The sequence below is a fragment of the Octodon degus genome, unplaced genomic scaffold (genome assembly GCF_000260255.1).
Source record: "Octodon degus isolate 3935 unplaced genomic scaffold, OctDeg1.0 scaffold00013, whole genome shotgun sequence".
NCBI lineage: Eukaryota > Metazoa > Chordata > Mammalia > Rodentia > Octodontidae > Octodon > Octodon degus.
Genome location: NW_004524589.1, coordinates 16,070,988 through 16,095,500, shown reverse-complemented (window position 1 = coordinate 16,095,500; position 24,513 = coordinate 16,070,988). Strand labels below are relative to the sequence as shown.

The window sequence follows — 24,513 nt, the reverse complement described above, 5'->3', positions numbered from 1 at the left end:
TCTCAACACAAACCATCAAATCAAGAAGAGCATGGATTGAAGTATTTCAGGTCCTGAAAGAAAATAACTTTGAACCCTGCAAAACTATCTGTGAAATTCAATAGCAAGGTAAGATCCTTCCATGACAAAGAACAACTGAAGAAATTCATGCCCACCAACCCAACCCTACAAAGAGTACTGACTGATATTTTAGAAAGAGATAAAAACAACCACAGCTTCAACAACAACAGAAAGGAACCACCAAACAAAACAAGCAATTAAAAAGAGGGAAAAGTACACAGCCTGTACCAGGAAAATAACATGATAAAGATAAGACAATGCATATCAGTCATAACCATCAATAAATGGCCTCAATCTACCAATGAAAAGAAACATACTGAATGGATTAAGAAACAAAATCCAACAATATGCTGGATTAAAAGAAATACATTTAACTCAAAAGGAAATTCACAGACTAAAAGTCAAAGAATGGAAAACAATCCTCCATGCAACAGGAACCCACTCCCCACCAAAAAAGTATGATTAGCTATTATGATTGCTGACAATATCAAGTTCAAATGAAAGGTCATCCAAAGAAATAAAGAAGGTCACTTGTTAGAGGAAACCTACTAGTCAAAGAGATAACTTACAAATATATATGCACCCAAAGAAAACACCCACCTACATAAGACAAATTAACAGACATGAAATATCAAATTATCAAATGAGCAGCAATACAATTGTAAAATTGTAATGAGAGACTTTAACATGCTAATGTCACAAAGAGATAGTTAGGTAAAAAAAATCTATGAAGAAATAACAAAATCTAAACCAAATTTGTGAAGAAATGGTCTTATTACACCTTTACAGAGTATTTAACCCAGCAATAATAGAATACACATTCTTCTCAGCTGCACATGGGGAGTGGTCCAAAATAGACAATATGCTAGCACACAGAGCATGCTAAAGTAAATGCAAAGAAATTTTAATTATCATATGCATACTATCTAGCCATAAAGCAATAAAAATGAAAATTATTGACAAAGGAAACCACAAAATCACCATAAACACAGAGAAATTAAGTAACAACCTCCTAAACAACTAGTGGGTCACAGAAGAAATTAAAGAAAACAATATTTACAAACAAATGACATTGCAAATGCATTTACTAAAACTTGTAGGATACAATGAAAGCTGTCTTAAGAGGAAAATTTATAGGGATAAATTCACATATTTGGAAAACAGAAAAAGGTCAAGTAAATGATCTTATGCTGCACTTCAAACTTCTAGAAAAAGAAGAGCAAGTCAAGCCCAAAGCCAAACAAGGAAGGAAATCCTAAAGATTAGAGCAGAAATTAATGCAATGGAGATGCAGGGAATTACACAAAGAATAAATTAGAGAGTGTTTCTTCTTTGAAAGAATAAATAAAATTGATAAACCCTACACCAACCTCATTAAAAAAGGTAAGAAAAAACCCAAATTCATGCAGTAAGGAATGAGATGGGTGAAATGATGATCAGATTGTGGAGAAATTCAGATGATCATCAGTGCCTTCTTCCAAAATCTTTACTCTCACTGGATGGAAAACAGAGGATATGGACAGTTTCCTAGATACATATGAAATGCCAAAACTGAGTCAAGAAGATATATGAATTCTGAATAACTCACTAATGGGAGACAAAATTGAAAATGTAATAAAAATCCTACCACTAAAGAAAAGCTCCAGTCCCAATGGATTCATAGCTGAATTCTGCAAGAAATTTAGAGAAGGTTTAATGTCAACTTTTCACAAACTCTTCAATGAAATTGAAAGGAAAGCAATTATCCCAAACTAGAGTCAAGTATTACTTTTACTTCAAAAGTACAGAAAGATCTAACTAAAAAGGAGAACTACAGGCCAATAGCCTTACTGAACATAGTTGCAAAAATGCTCAGTAAAATGACTATCAAACAGAATGCAGTAAATCATCAAGAATATTATACATCACGACCAAGTGGGATTCAACCCAGGAATGTAGAGATTGTACAACAAACTCAAATCCATAAGTGTAGTACACCACATCAATGGAGCCAAGTATAAAAACCACATGATCATCTCAATAGATGCAGAAAAGTGTTTTGACAAAGTCCAACACTAATTCCTGACAAAAACCATACACAAAATTGTAATACATAGTCTACATCTCAAACTGGTAAAAGCCATCTATGAGAAACCATCAGCCAACATCATACTAAATGGGCAAAAATTGAAAGCCTTCACTTTAAAATGGTAAAACAAGACAAGTATATCCACTGTCTGCATTCCTATTCAATATAGTTTTAGAAACATTAGCCAGAGAAATTAGACAAGAGAGAGAAATAAAGGAGTACAGATTGGAAAAGAAAAAGTAAAATTATCATTATTTGCAGATGAAATGATACTCTACATACAGGACCCCAAAACTCCATCCGAGTCATGTAGGTTTGATAACTAAATTTGGTAATGTGGAAGCATGCAAAGCCAACACCTAAAAATCAGTGGCATTTCTATACACAAACATAAAACTCACTGAGAGAGAAATTAAGGAATCCATGCATTTCACATCCAAATATCATCCAAAAAATGAAATACTTAGGAATCAATCTCACAAAGGAAGTAAAAGAGTTATGCAGTGAAAATTATGGTACTCTGACAAATGAAATTGAAATTATTTGAGAAAATCAAAAGATATTCCACCCACCTGGGTAGGAAGAACCAACATTGTGAAAATGGCCATATTCCCAAAATTATTACACAGATTTAATATAATCCCAATTAAGGTACCCTTTGTGTACCTCACATTCCTAGAGAAAAATTTCCTCAAATATATATGGAATCCAAAGAGATGTAGAATATCAAAAGTAATCTTGGGCAACAAAAGAAAGACAGAAAATATTACAGTGCCTGACCTGAAATTATACTATAAAGCTACACTGATAAAATCAGCATGGTGCTGGCATAAGGACAGACCTGAGGATCAGTGGAACAGATTAGAAGAGACACTCAGCAGCCTTATCTTTGACAAATAGACCTAACATATTCACTGGAAGAAAGATGGCTTCTTTAATAAATGGTGCTGGAAAAACTGGTTTTCCACATCCTGAAGGCTTAAATAAGACCTATGTCTATCACTGTTCAATAAACTACCATCAAAATGGATCAAATATTTAAACATTAAAAGAGGAACACTAAATCTCTTAGAGTAAAATGTAGGTAGAAATCTTAAAGACAGGAGTAGGTAGAGAGTTCATGAACAAAAGCCAAATTGCACAGGAAATACTTCAAAGAATCAACAACTGGGATCTCATCTCTTTGAAAAGTCTCTGCACTTCAAAGCAAACCTCCAACAGAGTAAAAAAAATCTCACAAACTGGGAAAAAATTATAACTGACTGATGCTCCAACTAGGCCTTTTACCTAGATGGCCTTCTACCTATAAAAACTTTTTAAAAATCAGGCCCTCGAAATTCAAAGACCCGGTCCAAACATGGGCATCTGAGAGATGATCAGATAACGAAATAGAAACGGCAAGTGAATATGTAAAAAAAGTTTAGCATAATTGGTCATTGCAGAAATCTATCTCATCCCAGAAAGAATGGCTAACCTCAAGAAGCCAGCCAATAACAGATGCCGAAGGCAATATGAGGGAAGAGGAACACTTCTGCACTATTGGTTGGAGTGAGGACTGGCATGACTACTATGGAAGTCAGAGTAGAGTTCTCTTAAAAGCTAGGATTTGAGATCCCATTCAAACCAGCTATTCCCCTCCCGGATATTTTTCCAAATATATGAAATCATCATATATTTGTGCACCACTCATATGTACACCCATGTATATCAGCACAATTTGTCACAGCTAAAATTTGAAAACAACAAAAATGCCCATCAACTGAGGAATGGATAAAGAGGAAGTGATTTTTTCACACAATGGTGTTTTATTCAGCTATAAAACAGGAAAAGGCTTTTATCCATAGGTGGTTTTAACTAGAGAACATACTCTTAAGTGAAATAAATCAGACATGCGTGTGAAAATATTATTTTGTCTCCTTAGTGTGAGTACCTGAAAAAGAAAATAAGACCTGATACTGGGAAAAAGTGTTGAACATATTCAAAAGGAAGGAGTTAGTGAGTTGAGGAGAAGGACAGAGAGGGAGTGGAGGAAGAGATATATCTATGTTTGTAAGCAGGATGGATTGGACAACTGTACTGTTGGTTTATGCTGGTCTATGCAGTTAGTGTGTTATTTTTTTTGTCACCTTTTTTCAATTCTTTGACCTTTTTATCTTATTAATTTCTTATATATTTTTCTTTTTTTCTTCCAGTTTTGCAAGCATATATCTAGTAATATGAACAACTTCTTGGAAGTCAACACTATGCATTATAACAAATAATGTGAAATTCATATTATTTTGTTAAATGAAATTCTGTATCACATGTAAGTTTTCTGTTTTAATACTATTTTGTACTTTCTTTAAAACAAAACTCCCTTAACCTGACAGTTTTTGTGCCTTCTTGTGAAGTTGTATAATACCATCCCATCATGACTGTGGCCATCACAATTGTCTTATGTTTGCTGATTTGTCCCCTCAGGAGGTGAACTCTGAGGATGTCTTTACTGTATGCACTGTTGTGTATTGTACTCAGTACCATTTACTACATAGTAGACCAATATGATGTATTTATGGTTGCTGGTAGCAGAGAAGTGGAACAGGAGTAGGAGGGGAAATGGAAGGACAGGAAAAGGATTTAAACAAGGCTACTGAATAAAAAGTGACAATAGAGGTTTTGCAAATGGAAAGGTGAACAATGGAGAAAGCAAGGAGGTATATGAGGAGACAGGGACCAGAAAAGAATTAAGATGCATTATGTACATGTTACACAAATTCTGTGTGTCGTGTTTCCATTTTCACAACATGAAATTGGAAAGTTTTACAGTTCTAGTGAAAAATTTTACATTGCTCCATTGATTTCTTTAGTCAATATTTAAGTGACATGTTCTGGAAAGTACACAGAGTGGGATAAATTGGATGCAACACCAAATGCAGACAGAAAATATAACTTGAATAAAAAATTTAAATCAACACAATTTATAGATTTTGGCCAAATGTGTGCTTTCTCTGAAAAGCAGTTTAGACTAACTTATGGTTACATGTGTGCAGTCCACATTTGATTGTCCCCAAGTTATTTGAAACATCTCAAAGCAATATTGAATGCTGTCTTCTGGGAAAACAACTACAGTAAGGTACCTTGCAGACATCAAGAACCAAGGCACTTTAAATGGCAATAACCAGCAGATGTATGGTAAAAGCAGGGAAGCTGAAAGTCTATAGCATCTACCTCCAGCAGAGTAACAGGAAATGAATAAACAGTTCAGGGCAGGTGGACATACTAAATATTCCCCTGTAATTCTTTTACTAAATCATGAAATATTGCACAGGATATTTTTCATGTGGTTCATTCAAAACTACTATAATCTGCAATGCTGCAGTGTGTCATTACCTCAAGTAGTATTCTTGTATCAAGTTAAAAAAAGACAAAAAGTTTCAATAGTAATATGAATTTTTAAACTGCTACTCATATTTCAGACTTTCTTAGATTTCTTAAAGCAAAATAGATAGTTCATGTCTTTACAGACAGAGGTCTAATTTAAAATTTTAGTTCACTTAAAAGACTGCTTCCTAAATCACAGGTGGAAAATTTAAAATTGGGAAGAACTTTGAAATTTATGCTGCTTATTATGACTTCCTCAACCTTCACAATAAGGAGACAGTCCAAAACTAGTTTAGAAGTTTTTAACAAAAGTTGTGCCCACAGTGTTAAGTAGCAGTTTATTTAAGAATTCATGATTATATATAATTATCTAGAAGTACACATATTTTCTTTATTTTTTCATGTATAGTATTCTACATCTAATCTAATAGGTATACCAGAAATGATTTTGCACAGCAGTGCATGAGCTATGTTTTACTTGACCATAGACATATTTTTTGATGTTAACAGTGAGAAATGAGTGAGTCTCCTTTGTCCTGTTCTGCAACCAGCACTGCTTTTCTCTTCCTCCACACTTACAACGCCATCTCTCTACCGCTTTCTTTTTTATCTTTTGTTCTGAACCAGAGAATAGGTAATTGAGGGAAAGATGAAAGAGATCAATGGAAGACAACTAAATGGGAATATGTAAAATCCTGGAGAGAAGGCAATTTCTTTTCCTGGAAAACTTAAACATGAGTGCTTCTGAATTAACAGCAAAAAGAGTAAAGAGTTCTGTGATTCTTCAACACTAGATGGTGAATTAGAGTCTTCAGACAGTAAGTGTTCAGCAGTTCCTAAGCTAGTCCTAGTCATTATTTCAGCACTGCGCTGTAGTCAACTCTTTAATTTCATGATTTCTCTTCCCTCTATGTAGCTTTCATTTCCCCCAAGGAACTGGTATGGGTGATTTTGTCTGCTTATTCTTCTTTATTCTCATTCTATTTTGTTCTTATGTACTTTCCCCTGATTTTCATGAATATTTCAAAGCATATGTGAGAAATATAGAAGACAAATTTCTTTGCTTTTCATGCCTGTATTACAAATGCTATACTGGGTGTCTATGGGATGGAACAAAAAGTGGGAGCATGATAATTATTTTATATATGTAGAAAGTCATTTAATTAATGTTAATTGACTAATATTTCATATGTAAGTATAACAATTTCTGTTGCCATTCTACAGGTTGTGAAGGTTATGAAACTATTATTGTCATGTATCCAGTGAATATGTAGAAACTTGGCAAAAAGATGACTATCTTGAAAAAAATTCATCTTCTGATTTTCTAATGTATGAGTCAACTGTCTTTCAGGATCGGAGGATAATTTTAGGAACATTGTTCACTTAAGTCACCATGTTTAGGGTAATTTCAGATGAAAGCTTTTCATAATTCTATACTAATATAAACACACCGAGGAAGTGCTAGACAAAAGTCAATGGCAATGAGCATGTAGGTCATGTTGATATTTACCAAAATTACAGATAAGACCCTAAAACTATTCCCACTTGAATAATGCACTGTATTGTATTCTTGTGAGATGATCTTATTTAATCAGTGTTCCAAGAGAACAAGCCAATACACACACATACACACACACACGCGCACACACACACACACACACAGATGGTCAAAGTATAAAATGATATTCAACACCAAGAAAAATATTTTATATTGTCGTAGAGTTAACAATTGTACAAATTAAAATTTGAAAAAAATTTATAAACATGTCCACAAACAATCCTATACCTGAAAAATGTATCTTTATCTTGGGTTACCTTAAAGTCATAATGATCAGAGACAGTGTTAAAGTAGAAAGAAATTTCTGATCTTGCAAAAACAAAAACAAAAAAAAATGACGCGTAAAATCTTGGAAAATTTTTTATCATTAAGCTTAACAGATATGGATCTGAGGGATAGATGATTTATTTTTTATTTACTTATTTACTTTTGTTTATTTATTATTTTTGGCAGAACCGGGGATTAAACTGAGGCCCTTGCACTTGCCAGGCAAGTGCTGATTCTACTGAGCCATCTCCCTGGCCCTCGATGATTTATCTTTTAGATACAAGGAAGAAATAAAAATTTTCCAACTTTGACTTATGCCATAAAAACTATTTAGAAATAAATATAGTTGTCCTTTCTTATTTATTTGCATCCTCTATTCCTTTTCTTCTGTAATGAAGTAAAAAGATGACAAATACTCACATGCATGAAGAAATGCATTAGCGATCAGAGCAGTGGTGTGATGGGGTAAGGACATGTTTAGAAAGTCATCATAGTAAGATACTTGAAAGGTGGGAGAATATGATTTTTATAAGGACTAGGATAGTTACATAGTCTCAAATTACTGTCTCCCACTGACTTAACATTTATAAAGGTGGAAGAGTTAATTCATATTGTGTAAAGCTGACAGCTATCCCCTCAAAGTTAAAACAAGTTTCACAATTTGATGTCATGTGCTAGCTCACATAAAATCTTGGAGTCTCTTTTATGTAACTTCCTGAAAAAATGTGGAAGTACTCTTAAAGTGAGATTGGACAAGTCCGAATTGAAAGAAACTGTCCAAAGTAATTGTTCTGTAATTATCAAAATTGTCAAATTCTTAAAGGTTTAAACTGATCAACAGAACGATTCCCAACTGAAGGATACTGAAGAAACAACAGGCAAGCACAAGGTTGGAGGATTGGACCCCTTTTGTAAAAGTATGTAATCGGACAGCTGGTAAAATTGTAATGATGCTTCTTGTTTAATAATATACCAGACATCTTCATTTTATTCTTGCATCTTCTAAGTTTGAAATTATTTAAAGCTAAATATAAAACAAAATAAAATAAATATGTACAAGTTTAACTTCTTGATTTCCTACAATTTGGATAATTGAAAAACTCAATGAGATTGCTTTAAACTGCAAAGATTTTTATCAATTACTTGATTATTTGGAGTTTATGAATGGTTGTTGTCAGGCATGTGTAAGGTTTTCTGAAATGAAAAATGTTCAAATTTGCCAGATCTAATTAAGCACATTTTAAATTTAGTTTTTAGAATCATCAGCTCTGACTTGCAGCCCTGTGGAATCTTGGTATACATAACATTGTTCCTGAATACAATTTTCTTTCATATTTTATGAACTAGTTCTGTATACATCCCCTACAGAACTTTCAAAAGTTGTCTAAAAATACAAATAAGATGAAACTGTTACCAGTACAGTAATGAACAACACAAAAGGCATTAAAAACAAGTAGTCAGTTAAAACAACAGATAAGAATAGATAAATGAGAAAGCTATGACATATGTATAACTGCAACAACAGTTTTATTGATATAAATGTAGTCTGCTGGAGGGAAGCAAAATAAGCTTAGTTAAAGGAGAAGCTAAGTAAATATTTCATGACTAATAAAAGCTTGACTGTAGTATGTTTCCTCTTTCTTGATGAATATGTGATTATATAGTTCCAAAGAGAACTTTAAATGTAGTGGTGAAAGATTGGCTTCTTCTCAATGATGAGATAACTTCCTTGTCATTCAGTTGCAGAATGACGACACTGCGCATGACATCCTACTGTGGAAGTACACCCTGCCTAAGACATGTCATCATAACTATTTCCTCTTTTTATTTTTAAAGAATACAAAATAGTAGCAGAAAAAAGCAGTATTATAAATGATGCAAGATTTCATTAACCAAAGTAATAAGAGTTTAGCAATGGTTGCTGTATTACATGATGCTATCTTCAAATTAGTTATGAAGATTATGACATATAAATATGCAAGATTCATTTAAAGAAAAATTAAAACAAGACTATAGCAAAGGAGTTATAAGAAATTCAAAAGAGGCAAAGTCTGAGTAAAAAGGAAAAAAGAATAAAAAATTTAAACATTAACTGATAGGCTTTTGAAAGGAGCAGTTAATGCTTGAAGCTATTTTCTTTTAAATTTTTCTCTATTGAAATCAGGTACAGAACTGGGCAGGTAAACTATAATCATAACTTCATAAGAGCTGTGCCAATTTGAAGGTTGAAAATAGAAGAAACCATAAATACATTCAATCACCTTTTCTTTTTTTAAGTATTAGAAATCTAACTCAGGAACTTGAGCTTTCCAGGCAGGCACTGTGACCCTGAGCTATATTCTTGACTTCAATCACCTTTTTATAGTTCGGTCTATTGATTTTTGAAAAAAATATGAATGCTAGCCTTAAAAATCCAGAAGAGTAATAAAGAAAAATCACTTTTTATATGCAAAAATTAACTGAGTTGAGGTTTTTCTTTTCCATACCAGTCGCTGAATGTTTGGATGTCCAAGATGAATTTGTCAGATACTAGGGGTGCCTATTATTTGGATGTGTATCTGAGTAGGAGGGTTATGTTTTGTAGTCTCTGGTGTGTGAACTATATTTGTAAAAGTACAGTTAATCAGAAATACTAAGGGACTGAGGAATGAATCGTGAATGGATTTGGGTAGCTTTGTTTGTTCAGTTTAAAAACAGAGGGCCAGAGATATAGCTCAGAAGTCTAAAGCACCTACCTGCTTAGGCAAGCTTAGGTAAGCATGCAGGGACTGTGGTTCAATCCCCAGCACCACATGCCATGCCTGCTCTGCCCCCAGGATGGGATGGACTGGCCACAAAAATAAATAAATAAATAAATATAAAAACAGTTTGAAGAGTTCCACAATTTGCTCAGAATATTGTGGTTCCAGGATAGCTATATCAAATTATATAAAAACGTATTTATATTATAAGTTTTTATATAAAAACTTATTTATATTATATAAATTTAAATTTATATAAAAATTATGTAAAACTATATAAAAATTAATGCTCATATTATCTTTGTTACAGTATAATAGACATTGTCTTTTAAAAATATGTTAACTCAAATACATGAAATATCCCTGCTTGACAATCAAAAGAATAATGCATATTACATAAATGTTTCCTTAATTAATTTCCTTAATTAATTCATTAAAGAGCAAAACATTTTTAAATTCTGTGACTGTGATTTATGTCATGTGAATCTATGACTTCATTTTATTATTTAAGGTCTAACTTCCAGGATAGCTTGAGATTTACAGAAAAATTGAGAGGGTAGTATAAGAAATTCCTTTGTACCCCATAAAACATGTGTTAGTATGATAAAATTCTCAGAATTTTATGATAAAATTGCCAAAATTAATAAAATGATATTGATTCATTATTATTAGCTGAAATCTAAAGTTTCTTTAGGTTTCCTTAGGTTTTTACTTAAGATATATTTGTGTTCTAAAATTCTATCCAAAATAGGGACTTGATTTTTTTAGTTCGTTACATATTCTAGATAGAAGGCTTTGTCTGAATGGCTGTTGGTTAAGATTATTTTTTCCCAATTTGTAGGTTTACTTTTCACTCTGTTGGTGATTTCTTTTGACATACAGAAGATTCTCAGTAAGATGAGATCCCAGTGGTTAATTCTTTGAAGTGTTTCCTGTACAGTTTGGTTTATGTCCATGAGCTCTTCGCCTACCCCTACCTCTTTAAGATTTCAACCTGTTTTCTCATCTAGTAGATTTAGTGTTTCTGCTTTAATGTTTAGATCTTTAATCCATTTTGACTTTAGTTTAATGTGTGGTGATAGACCTGGATCTAGTTTTAATTTTTAGCATGTGGAGAGCCAGTTTTCCCAGCACCATTTGTTAAAGAAGCTATCTTTCTTCCAGTGAGCATGTTTGGCCCCTTTATCAAAGATAAGGTGGCTGAGTGTGCTTGTAGTTGTTTCTGCATCTTTTAATCTGTTTCACTGATCCTCAGTTTTGTTTGTTTGTTTTTGCTAGTACCATGCTGATTTATCAGAGTAGCTTTGTTGTATAACTTCAAGTCAGGAATTGTAATGTCTTCTGCCTTGATTTGTGGGCCACGTTTGCTTTTCCTATTCCTGATATTTCCTGATTCCAAATGAAATTCAGGAATATTTTCTCTAGATCTGTGAGGTATACAGATGGTATTTTGATAGAGATTACATTATTAAAAACAGTTACATTGTCATTACATTGTCATTTTCACAATGTTTGTTCTTCCTATCTAAGAGCAGGAATGTTTTTCCATTTTGTGAAATTCTCTTCCATCTTTTTGTTGAGAGTATTGTAAATTTCATTGTATAGATCTTTTACTTCCTTTGTTCAGTTAATTCCTTAGTATTTAATTTGGGGGGATTGTATTGTGAAGGGTTTTGTTTCTTTAATTTCTCTCTCAGTGAGTCTGTTCTTTATGTAGAGGAGTGCTTGTGATTTTTAGGTGTTGATTTTGCATCCTGCTATACTAAGTGTTTTTTAATTCTAGGAATGTCTTGGTGGAATTTTGAAGTGTTCCATGTAGAGTGATATTTTAACTTCTTCCTTTCTAATTCTTCTTCCTTTTATTTCTCTCTCTTGTCTAATGGCTCTAGCTAATGACTCTCTAGATTTATATTGAATAGGAGTAGTGATAGTGGACATTCTTGCTTGCACCTCATTTTAAAGTACAACTTTTAGTTTTTCTCCACTTAGGATGGTGTTGGCTATCGTTTTGTCATAGTTGGTTTTTGTCAGAGTGAAGTGTATTCCATCTATTCCAATTTTCTATAGGCTTTTGAATATAAATGTGTTATATTCTGTCAAAAACTTTTTGTCCATACATTGAGATGATTTTGTGATTTTTGTTTGTGGCTCTGCTGATATGGTGTGTTAGATTTATTGAGTTGCATATGTTGAACCATGCCTGCATCCCTGGTCTGAATCGCACCTGGTCATGGTGTATAATCTTCCTGATGATTTGCTGCATTCCATTTTCTAGTATTTTATTTAGGATTTTTGTAAGTATGTTCATCAGGAAACTGTCCTATAATTCTCATTTTTGCTGGGTTTCTCCCCAGTTTTGGAACCAGTGTAATACTTTTATCCAGATATGAGTTTGGGAGAATATCTTCCTTTTCAATTTCATTGAAGAGTTTGAGGAATACTGGGGATAAAAATTCCCTAAATATTTTTTTTGTAGAAATTAACTGCGAAGGCATGAGGACTTGGGCTTTTCTTTCTTAGTAAAATTTTCATTAAGTTTTCAATTTCATTGGCTGATATTGGGCGATTCAGAATTTTTATATCTACTTGATTCTCTTTTGGTAATTTCTACATATATAGTAATCTGTCCATTTCTTCTATGTTCTCTATCCTTGAGAGGAAAGGTTATCGAAGTAAATATCGATGATTTTCTGAATTTCCACATGATCTGTAGTAATTTTGCTATTTTGTTTGTCTTTGAGTTTTTTCTTTCCTTTTCCTGATGAGGTTGTCTGGATTTTTATCAATTGCATTTAATCTTTCAACGAACCAACTCTTGGATTCATTGATTCTTTGCATTGTTTTCTTTGTTTCAGTTCCATTCATTTTTGCTCCGATCTTTGTTGTTTCCTTTCTCTGGCATTTGGGTTTGATTTACTATTCTTTTTGCTAGAAGCTTGAGGTACAGCATTAGCGTATTTTTTTGTTCTCATTCTGTTTTCCTAATGTGTGCATTTTATATATTTCCCTCTGAGAACTGCTTTATTGCAACCCAGGGATTCTGTTAAGTTGTACATGAGTTTTTGTTGCACTGTAGACACTTCTTATTTAGTTTCATCTGTGACCCATTGGTTTCTCAGGATGGTATTATTTAATTTCCATGTGTTTATGGGTTTTTTTCAGTTTCTTTTGTCATAAATTTCCAGTTTTGTAGCACTATGGTCAGATAATATGTATGGGAAAATGTCAATTTTCTTGAATTTATTAAGCATGATTTATTGACCAGTGAGTGGTGTATTTTAAAAAATAACCCGTGTGCATATGAAAAGAATGTGCATTCAGCTATTTTTGGTGTGGAACACTCTGTTAATGCCAGTAAGTCCATTTGTGCAGTTTTAATTCAGTTCTGCTACCTCTTTGCTAATTTTTTGTGCAGTTATCTTCTGTCTTTGAGATAACAGACTATTAAGGTACCCTGTGAAGACTGTTATTGGTTATTCGATTTTTCATGTCTTCCAAATTTTGTCTTATATAGTTGAATACTCCCACATTAGGTGATCACATATTTAAGATTGTTATATCTTCCTCTTGAAGTTTTCCCCTAACAAGTGTATACTGATCTTCCTTTTTTTTCTTTAACATTATGCAAGTAATATTCTTTATTACTAGATAATTCGTTTTGTACATCCTCAGTGTACAAAGTGAAGAATACGGTTATTTCAATGCCCACCTGGAGCATCTTTATAAGCCTCCACTATAAGGAAAAATGAACTGTTTTTCAAATTAATTATGTGTATTCTAAATATAGTTGCAGTACAAGATCAATTGTTTGATTATGGAGTGTGACTGAAAAATGGGAATGTTTAAATTTGAAAATATAACTACAGCAAAGGGACCTATAAATACTCCTGGAAATACTTCCCTTCACTTCAGATAAACTTATGCCATTGTTCCTGACACTTCCTGAAGCAGTTCTGGAAGTCCTCATTTATGAGTGTCTTTATGAGACATTATAAAAGAAAAATAATCTAAATGCCCACCCAATGGGCCCTTGAAAGGATACACATTTCAGTGTATCCTTGTTGTATATGTCCCCCCAAAGCCTCATGCAGTCATGAGGCAGCTTCTGGAGTTTGTGGTTGATTATTTTGGGTGTGGTGCTGCTCCTGTCCTAGGGCAGGTAATTTGCATTACAATGTAGGGAAGGGAGAAAGGCTAGCTAGCTTCCTGAGCTTTGGCCACTCCCTTTGCTCTCTGCTCTTTGCTGTTGCCTTGAAAGGTTGCTCTCTGTCATGTGCCACTTTGCCTTGGAGCCAGCTGAGTATGGATTGAAACCTCTAGTCACCGTGAGCTAAATAAAACTTTCCTTCCTTCATTTTGGGTGTGGGATATTTGTCCCAGCAGTGATAGAACAGTAACTGAGACAATTCTCATCCATCTCACTCACTAGAACTGTATAGTGACTTTTTTATTTTTTAATCTCACTTGATCCTTCTTGGTTTTAAGTTCACATTTTCTATGAATGAAACAGATACCCCAGGCTCTTTTCTGAGCTCCTGACACTTGTAGTGTTTTCCATCCTGTGACTTTCAGCCTATGGATTTCCTTCTGAGTTAAATGTATTTCCAGTATATAGCCTATTATTGGATTTTTCTTCCTGATTTACTATACCAATCTATTTCATTTAATTGATGAATTGAATTCACCAATTTATAATGGTGGTTATAATTGATATGTATTGGCTTATCTTTGCCATGTTATTTTCCTTCTCAGGATTTCCTACTTTTCCTGTGTTTAGTTGCTTGCCCTATTTGGATGTTCTTTTTGTTTTCTTAGAATTATGGTCAGTTTGATCCTTCTCTAGAATTTCTTTCAGTGCTCTTTGTAGGGTTGGTTTGGTGGTCATGAATTTCTTATATGTTATTTGTCATGGAAGTATTTTATTTCTCCATTAATTTTGAAAGAGACTTTTGCAAGGAATAACAATCTGACATGGAAATTGCTTTCTTTTAGGACTTGAAGCACTTTATTTATTTTTTTTTAATTTTATTTATTTATTTATGTGTGTGTGTGTGTGTGTGTGTGTGGCCAGCTCAGCCCACCAGGGGGCGGGGCTGGCTGGCTTGTGGTGCTGGGGGATTGAACCGCGGTCCCTGTGCTTTGCTAAGCTTGTTCTAAGTAGGTGCTTTAGACCACTGAGCCATCTCACCAGCCCTTGAAGCACTTTATTACAAGCCCTTATTGACTTAATGGCTTGTGTTGAGAAATATGCTGTGGTTCTGATGGGCTTTCCTTTAAATATGCTATTTGGTTTCTCTAACAGCTTTTAGCAAGTTACTCTTGTTCTGAATTTCTTGGTTCTTGACTATTATTTGTCTGGGTGTAGATTTAGCTTGGTTGATGCTTTTTGAAGTTCTATTTACCTTACTTATGGCATATCATATTCTTTTTTCATACTTGGGAAGTTTTCTGCTATTACTTATACAAATGCTCTTTTTATGTCATTTTACATTGACTCAATCTTTTTTATTGACACCTACTATTCTTACGTTGCTCATCTTTGCATTATCTTGTCGCTGTTGGTTTATTATTTCCTGATTCTTTGTTGCTTTTAAGAGATCTTTCCTTTCCTAGTCATTAGAAGTAGTGATATCTACAAGGTCTAAAAGTCTATTTTTAGTTTCATTCAAACTATTTTGCAAGCTTTTAATGGAACTTTTAATTTCCTAGATATCTCTTTGAATCTCTTTCCTGTATTCCATTTTATTCCTGCATTTTTCATTCAAAGTTTTGTTCATTTTTTTATGCTTCTCTATTTTTTTTTTGATCAATGACTTCTTTAGATATGCTTAGCAATTCTTTCATTGTGGTTATCATTTCTTTTTCACTTGATAGATTATTTCTAATCTGATTTCCTTTACACTCATTTGGAGTTGCTTCTGTGCTTCAGTTCCAATTATTTCAGAGATTTAAGGTGTGCGACTTCCAATTCTCCTATGCTTATATCTCTTGGATTTTTTCTGGATGGGCCAGTGGCCTTAGAGTGCACTTTGCTCCTTTATCTTGTCATTTTCTATTTTAGAAATAATTCTTTATTTTGATTTCAGTGATAACTCCTGTGAAATTTTTATAGCAGGTAGCCATGTCACTACCAGTAGAGCCACTCTAGGAAGAGTCTGTTTTTATAGCTATCTTCTATTCAACAGAGATTCTTAGTTTGTGTCTGTCCCATGATCCTGCTTTCTCAATTAATTGAGAATGGGGTGTTGGTTTTCATTTGGTACTGTTCTCTATATTTAGGTATAAGGGCTTTGGTGTGGTTATTTACTGAAGCACTTCCCAACATTGTTACCCAAGGGAGTACAAGTGGTTAAGACACATATGATATCTTAGCTACAATAGTACAATTAGCAATAATAATAACATCAAGCAAAGTTTAGAAATTGACAAAGCTTGGTAACTAATGGTTTTGTACTTTAGACCATAGGAACAAAAACTACAGTTTTATAACAAAAACAATCATAAATTGGGAGATCTTATGCAAAATGTTTCCCCCTGTTAGTGGATTTGACCCATGTTCCTCTCACCAGGCCAATTGCCAGTTTCCATGTTCTTCACTTCATTTAGTGTGCTAGGCCAGGAACCTGGATTCATCTGGGCAAGCTATGTCCCCCGCGTTCCAGGCACCTCTGCATAGGTCCCCATTCCTCTGGCTCCATCAATCCTTTAATTTGCTCCTAAATTAGACTTCTTATAGATGAAAACTCATGTGATGTTTTACTTTCTGCATATGATTTACTTCATGTAATATTTCTGTCTTTAGTGCTATAGGTTACACACGCTTTTACAGTTTCTTTGTTCAGAACCCCAACACCACTACCTATAGATAGTTTGTTTTATGCATTTCTAACAAAATTAAATTTTCTTGTCAAAGTCTGTATTCTCTATCTTGGATTACCTCAACTTCATCTATTGTTTCTTCTATAAATTAAGGTTTGTTCTTTCTATTTCTAAAATGCCTAGATTTTGACATAGTCAAAATATCACATATACATTATAGGACAACAGACAACAACCTCATTGTTTAATATCAAATATTAAACACAAAACCACAAAGCCTCATTGTGCTTCACATGCCCACCCTCTTTCCTGATTCCAGAACTGTTGATACCATTGACTTTTTCATGTTTCTCTTTTTTTAGGATATCATGCAAGGACTGTCCAAAAAATAGGTATGAGTTTCAGTTTTAAAATTTGTTACAATAAAAGAACATTGTTATTATACATCTCACTGTCTTTTTTTTTTTTTTTAACAGAAAAAAACGTGTTTTAGCCCCCAGGACATGAGCTGCCCAGTTCATCCACAGGTATCCACAGGTGTTCCATCCTGGACAGCTGCTAGGTGGCTTTCATCTGCAAAACTGAGAAAAGCCATCTGAGCTATTTAGGTAGAAGACATTAGCATTTAATCTTCCAACCTGACAGACCTAGATGCATTCTTGTCAATGTAGAAGACTCTGTTGGGGGTGGCAGAGAAGCCAAGTCCAGCACCCCGGTTGTACTTCCAGCTAATGGCCCGGTCGTAGTCCTGCTGCAACTTCTGCTGCAAGGTGTCAGCTGCTACCTTGCCGAGGGCCATGTTGGGCCTTGTGGTCATGCAAGGGGAGCGGCTGATGGAAGGGGACAGATTCTTAAAGCCACCCATAAGTTTGAGAAATTTCAGTTTCTGTTCCTTGTTTTCAAAATCTGCAGTATCCCACTGGCCAAACTGGGTTCCCGTCCACTTCCTGGGTTCAAATGCTTCTGTCTTGCCTGACTCCCGATCAATCTCTTCCTGCAAGGCCTTTCGCCTCACCTGGTCTATGTGTGCCTCGTCCATGTTGCCTTTCTTCTCCATCACCACCTCCAGGTCTGTATCTGGCTCCACAGGGATGAGCTCCAGTGGGCCGGGGCAGCTCTCTCCAGGCTCCTCCCTGGGCCAGGCTGGTCCCTCCTCCAAGGGGTCTACTGTTACCGTGCTCTCTTTCTTCTTCTTTTTCTTCCTTTTCTGAGCCAGCTCAACAACTGGATTTTCTTCCTTTTTCTTAGCCTTTGTTTTCTTCTTCACTCTGGCTTTAGGGTGATCTCCTAGTGGGATGTACTCTACAACCTCAATTCTGACTGGCTTCTTCTTCTTTCCTTTCCTAGGGTTGGTCTCCATGGACCTGGAGAGCTCAGAATGGCCTGGGAGGGTGTCTTCTTCCTGGTGCACTTTCTTCTTCTTCACTTTCCTGCTGTGTTCTCTGGAGCTGCCCTGCTTCCCTTTCTGCCCCGAGGATGCCTGCTCCTCAGCCCCCTTCTCCACCATGCATCCATACGTAGCATCTCCTGCCTCACAGAGCCAAGGGTCCTGGACAGAACAGGCTGTGGTATCCTGGTCCTTTCTTTCCTTCTTGTGTTTTTTGGGCTTCTTGCAAACTCTGGTTGTCTCCTCACCCAGACTGGGGTCAGGGGAGGTCTTTACCTCTGAGCTCTCTGATGTGGCCAAAGGCAAGGTCTTCCTCTTCTTTTTCTTCCCACTGAAGGACTCTGAGTGGTCAAAGGCCTGCTTCCTGGGGCTGGGTGACTTCTCTGTCTGTCTCGCTTGTGATGTGGGCTCAGATTCTGGGAGTTCTTCATAAAAGTTGCTGTGGCCTGTCTTTTTCTTCTTTTTTTTCTTCAACAAGGGTATATGGGACATCTGCTCTTGGCTTACAGTCCTAGAGTGGGATGTGGTCCTCACAGAATTATCAGCAAAATAATTCTTATCATTTACACCTGAGTATTGAGTCTCTGGTTCTTTGACTACCTCCTTCTTCTTCTTCTTCTTTTTCTCTGGAAGCCCAACATCCAGGTCTACTTTCTGAGTTTTGGTGATCATTTCTGCAGCACACACCGCCCCGCCTCCACGTGAGAGCCCGCTCCCATCTCACTGTCTTAATCAGAACATTTTCTTTCAACTCAAACACCAGTTTTCAGTTCTTAAAAGTCCACTTTTTCTAAGTGTCTTTACCAGGAATAATCAAAAGGAGGTGAATACTGCTTCTCAGAGGCATTCAACAAAAAACAGTTTTTTGTTGAAAAAAACCATAATCAGTTATGGTATGATTTCAGCCATCTGATTCACCAAGTCTGGCACTACGTGACTTTTGGCTGCTCTCCAAAGTCTAAGTGATCATGAAATGTAATGTCTTGAATTGATTCAGGACCTGAAGGTATCCATGGCAGTGCAACTGAAAATACAAAAGAGCACTTCCAGAACTGCTTCCGAAAGTGTAAGAATGACGGCATTAGTGTGTTTGAAACCAGTGGAAGTATTTTGAGGTAGGTTGATGACAGTATACTCCTATTCTAACAATTTAAAAAAAAGGTTAAGCATTCACCATATTTTAGATAATATTAGATACATTTGTAATAAATCCACATGTAGTTTTATCTAACTGGATTATTTTACTTGGCATTGCATATCTTTTCCTAGTTCTGTCTTTCATGGTCTGACAGTTCATGTATTTTATGGCCAAATGTTATTCTGTTTAATGGTTGTATCACTAATTGGTCATCCATTTACATTTAGAAGAACATATGATTATCTTCAGTTATTGGTGATTATGATTAAAAGTGCTATAAATACCCACATGCCTTTATTTGGTATGCGTATCTCTTCAGATAAGTTGAACAAATACCTCAGAGCTTGACTGCTGAATCATATGGTATTTAGCATTCAACAAATGGCTGAGCTATGATCCAAATTGTTGAATTTCTCATTCCTGCCAGCAGTAAGGGAGATTTCTTGTTCCACATCCTACTCAGCATTTGTTATTGGCAAACTTTCAGTTTTTTTCTTTAATGTATTTAGTACAGGGTCTCACTACACAGATTGGACTCCTGTTTTCAGCCTCCCAAGTGCTGGAATTTCAGGCCTGTGCCACCATGCGCAGCCTCAGTCTCAGTCTCAGCACACCCCAGGGATGGCACCTGCATAGAATACAGGGGATCAAACCCTGGTCCTTGTGCTTGCTTGAACAGGTGCTTTAGTCTACTGAGCTGTCAGACAGGGTCAAACTTTCTGATCTCAATAATGCTAAAAGATAGGTAGCAGTGACTCATTAACTGAACTGTCTAATAAAAAATTAATTGAACACATTTTCAAATACTCTTTTGGTGAGATTTCTCTTCATAACTTTTTTCATTGAAATAATTGGATTTTTTCTACTTTTTATTTTATGTTTTGTAACAAATGTAATTACTTTATCAGATATCTATTTTATAAATTTTCTCCCCATAACTTATCTTTATTGTCATAAGATACCTCCCAAAGAGTAAGAATTTTAATTTCTTTCTTTCTTTTTTTGTGGTGATATAAGAGATCACACTCAGGACCTTGCACTTGCCAGGAAGCACTTATTACACTTAGCTATCTCCTTGGCCCCATTAATTTCAATGAAGTTCAATTTATAACATTTTTCATGATTTGGGCATTATACTTCAGAACTCTTTTTTAAACACTAATTTTATTGAGAAAGAAATAACAATGAGACAGTTACAAAACAGGTTAATAGGACAGTTACAATAATCAATACATTGCATATTGTTGTCTTCATAGTAGTTATTCATAGCACAAGATGCAGACATGATATCTTGTCTAAACACTATTAGTACAAATCTTTCTTTTCATTGAACTAAGAAAAAGTAGCTCTATACCTATTTTAACTATTTTGTATATACAGGTATATGTATACATATTTTTTTCACTACAAAACATTCCTGCATTTATATCCCCCTTTTTTGGTTTAGTTTTGTCAGAGATGTATGTTCCATTGCCATTCAACTATCGTAGGTGAATGAATTCAGCAAAATAATCCGATATAGTCCAGTAGCCCATAATAGTAGTGGGTTATCTGCAGAACTGGTAATGTCAGAAGTTGTTGAATTGAGACTTCGCTGACACTGACAAAAGATCTACAAACTGTGGTACAGGGTTTCAGGGTAATTTCTGAGGGGATTTGACAGATCTTGTCAGATACAAATGTTATACTTTTTGTTATATAGGTCTTGATTTTTCTTGGTCTTAACCATCCAGCAGAAAAGTATAAACATGAGGTATAAGAAGTAAAGTCATATTAATATGCTGAGCTGTAAGAAGCTCAAGTCAACAAGAACTCTTTATCAAGCTTGTCTCCCTATGAATGTAGAATATTTTTATATATATTTAAATTTGCTTTATTATTTGATCAGTGTTTTGCACTACATTTTTGTTACATCTCTGCATGTGTGTTTCATTTTAGTATATAGTTTTATGTTTTCAAATTTAAATCCAACTGTTCAATAATTGTTTAATTATTATACAGGATAATAATTAAATTTTATAAATACACTTTTATCATATGACATGGAAGTGACTGCTCATTAGTTCCGAGAGGATTTTAATTGTTTCCATGAGAGTTTCTATATAGACAATTGTGCCATCTATGACAAAGGCAAATTTATTTTTGCTTACCCAATCTGTATACATTTTTCTTTTCTTATACTGTCTTACTAAAATAACTAATTCCTTAATATAGGAATCTGTAATTCCTATATTATTTTTTCTTATATGATTTTGAGTTCTATTATTTGGTGTATAGATATCATTATGGCTTCTTAGGCAACTGATTCCTTTATTTTCTTGTGATGCTTATCATAGATAATTTTCATTATTCTGAAGCATACTTTGTTTAAAATTAATGTTGTCATGTCACATTTCTTTTGATCACTGTTTAACATTGTTAAGGTTTTTTTCTTCTTTACTTTTAATATGTCTGTATTTATATATATAAAGTGGCCTACTTTTATTTATGTCTAATTTACTCTTTTTTTTTTTTTTTTTGGTGGTACCAAGGATCAAACTCAGGATCTTGTGCTTGCCAGGCAAGCACTTACACTGAGCTATCTCCCCATTCCTAATTTACACTTTAAGAAAACTATTTTACTACAGCATGATTTGCATACACAAAACTGCTAATATGAGTTTGGAGCTAAGGATTTCACATTCATGAAACCATCAAATCACAATCACATTTCATAGCATGCAACTAGAATATATTGTACTTTTTTACTTATATGACAGTATAAAATTCCTGAATATATATTAACTCAAAAGAACAAAGGAGAGGTATCAGTCTGTCAGAAGTACTTTTTTCCATTCATAATTTGAAATCTAGTCTGAGATGCTATGTATATCATTATTATTTTGATTAATCTTTACATGCAAGTGGTTAAGTTTGGATATACAATGTCTACCCAAGGCCTATGTGGCAAAGGCTTGGTTCTTCATCCATGGCACTGTCACAAGAGTGTAGTGGCCTTAAGAGGTGGGGTCTAGAGGTGAGGTCATTGGCAGCTGTCTTAGTTACTTTTTACTCGTTGCTACGACAAATACCCGAAACACAAAATGAAGGAAGGAAAGGTTTATTTAGCTCACAGTTACTGGAGGTTTCAGTCCATACTCAACTGGGTCCAAGGCAGAGCAGCACAGTGCAAAAAGCAACCTTCCATGGTGGTGGCAAAGAGCAAGAGCGCAAGGGAGGGGTAGCAGCAGCTCAAGCAGCTAGCTTCTCTTCCCACCTTACATTTTAATGCAAATTACCTGCCCCAGGGTAGGGCAAGTACTCACACCTATGGGTACTTCCCAGTACTTACCCACCTATGGGTAATCCCAGCAGTACTAAAACCCATAATCCCAGCCTTGGCTCACACATAATCCCAGTGGATCATGAGTTAACACAAATTCTACAAGTCCTCACCCCATGACTGCATGAGGCTTTGGGGGGACAACTAGACACAAACCATAACAGCAGCATCACCTTGAGCAGAATATTGGTCTTTGTGAGATGAACCATTCATGCTCACGTACTCCGTCCATGACAGACCACAGTGTTGCCCAGGGGTAAGCATCTGTGGGCTGACATCTGTGCAATGGCCAGTCATGCTAAACTTGTCCTCTTTTTGAAATTTTCTTTTTCTGTTTTAATCTTTTACTTTTTTATTTGCTACAGGATCTCGTACCAAATAAACCTGCCCAGCCCTGGGTTCACAGACGTGCATCACCATGCCCTGTTTCACGGCTGGCACAGCATGTGGTCCCGGGGATCTCACCCAGGGCCTTGCGCCTGCCAGGCAGGCACTTAGATAGCCACGCCATCTCCTTGACCTAGACATTTCTTCTTGAAAATTGCTCATCTCAGCTACTTTGTCACAGTGACAGATGCTACGAAACACAAGAACGTTAAAAAAATATGGTAAACTACTCTCTAAAACTTATTTTTCTCTCCTATTACTACATGTTTTAGATCAAGTATGAAGATATAACTCTGCTAGCAATTTTAAAACACTTTCAATATTCCAGGTGTAGTTTTACGTAAAAGCAGTTCAGTATATCTGCCTACATATAAGCAATGTTTCACGGTGATGCTCACTGGAGTAGCAAACAATTTGAAATTTAAGGAATCAAATTCGGGAAAGAAGACATATGTACCTAAACTCCACTACTCACTTCATTCAGTTCAGATGCCATGACAAAAGTCTATTCATTTTGTTATTTATACTTCAATTTTTAAAGTTTATAATATTTTACATAATAAAGACATTAGAATAATATGTCGACCATCCATTTTTCCTTAATGTTTCATTTTCTTGTATTATAAAATAATTTCATCAAATTGTATTTTTTGAATAACTATATTAACATCTTGCTTCATTGAGTAATTTACTGTGGAGAGACTGAAGATAATCTGTTATCTTTATTTTTAGGACTCAGTCAGCAATTAATAATAGGTTATAAATCTGTAAATTTGTCTAAGTAACATCACCTTAGATTTTCTATTGAGAAACTTCTTTCCCTATGAAGAAATATAGTACACATGAAAGAAACATTTCCTGTCCCAGTAGGTTTATCATCTGACTACTTATCATTTACTAACAAACAGTCTAACAGCATCAATTGGTCAGTTTTCTTTCTAAATTTAACAATTTGGTTTCTTATTTTAAGCTCGTGTGCTATCACTTTAGCCTATTATACCTCGGTGTTTATTGTTTTTGTTCTTATCATTGCTATTAAAAGTTAAAGGCCTTAAATGAAACATATAACTAAACATAATTGAAGATAAGTGTGATATTTTTGTATTATTTTTAACTTCGACTTGTAGTGAAGGAACTTAGCTATATTCATGTTCCAGAAGCCAGTAATACACTTGGGACATAAAGTTATAGGCAGGGTTATCTCCACCAAAAATGTCATTTATCACTATACCATATATGATTTATTTCTAAAAAGAATGCAAATACTTCAATGGCATTTTGAAATTTTACCTTTTAAATTTTTTTTCACTGTTATATTTTATACTCAATTTTAGAGGTTACAACTTTGTTTTAAAAATGAGTGGTATATATCTGCATATAATAAAAATCACAACTATGTTAATGCT

General features: G+C 34.7%; 1 pseudogene; it reads right to left on the bottom strand.

Annotated features, from left to right (window-relative positions):
* Window positions 1-17,350: 17,350 nt before the first annotated feature.
* Window positions 17,351-18,935, bottom strand: LOC101578715 (annotated as a pseudogene).
* Between the last annotated feature and the right edge of the window lie 5,578 nt (window positions 18,936-24,513).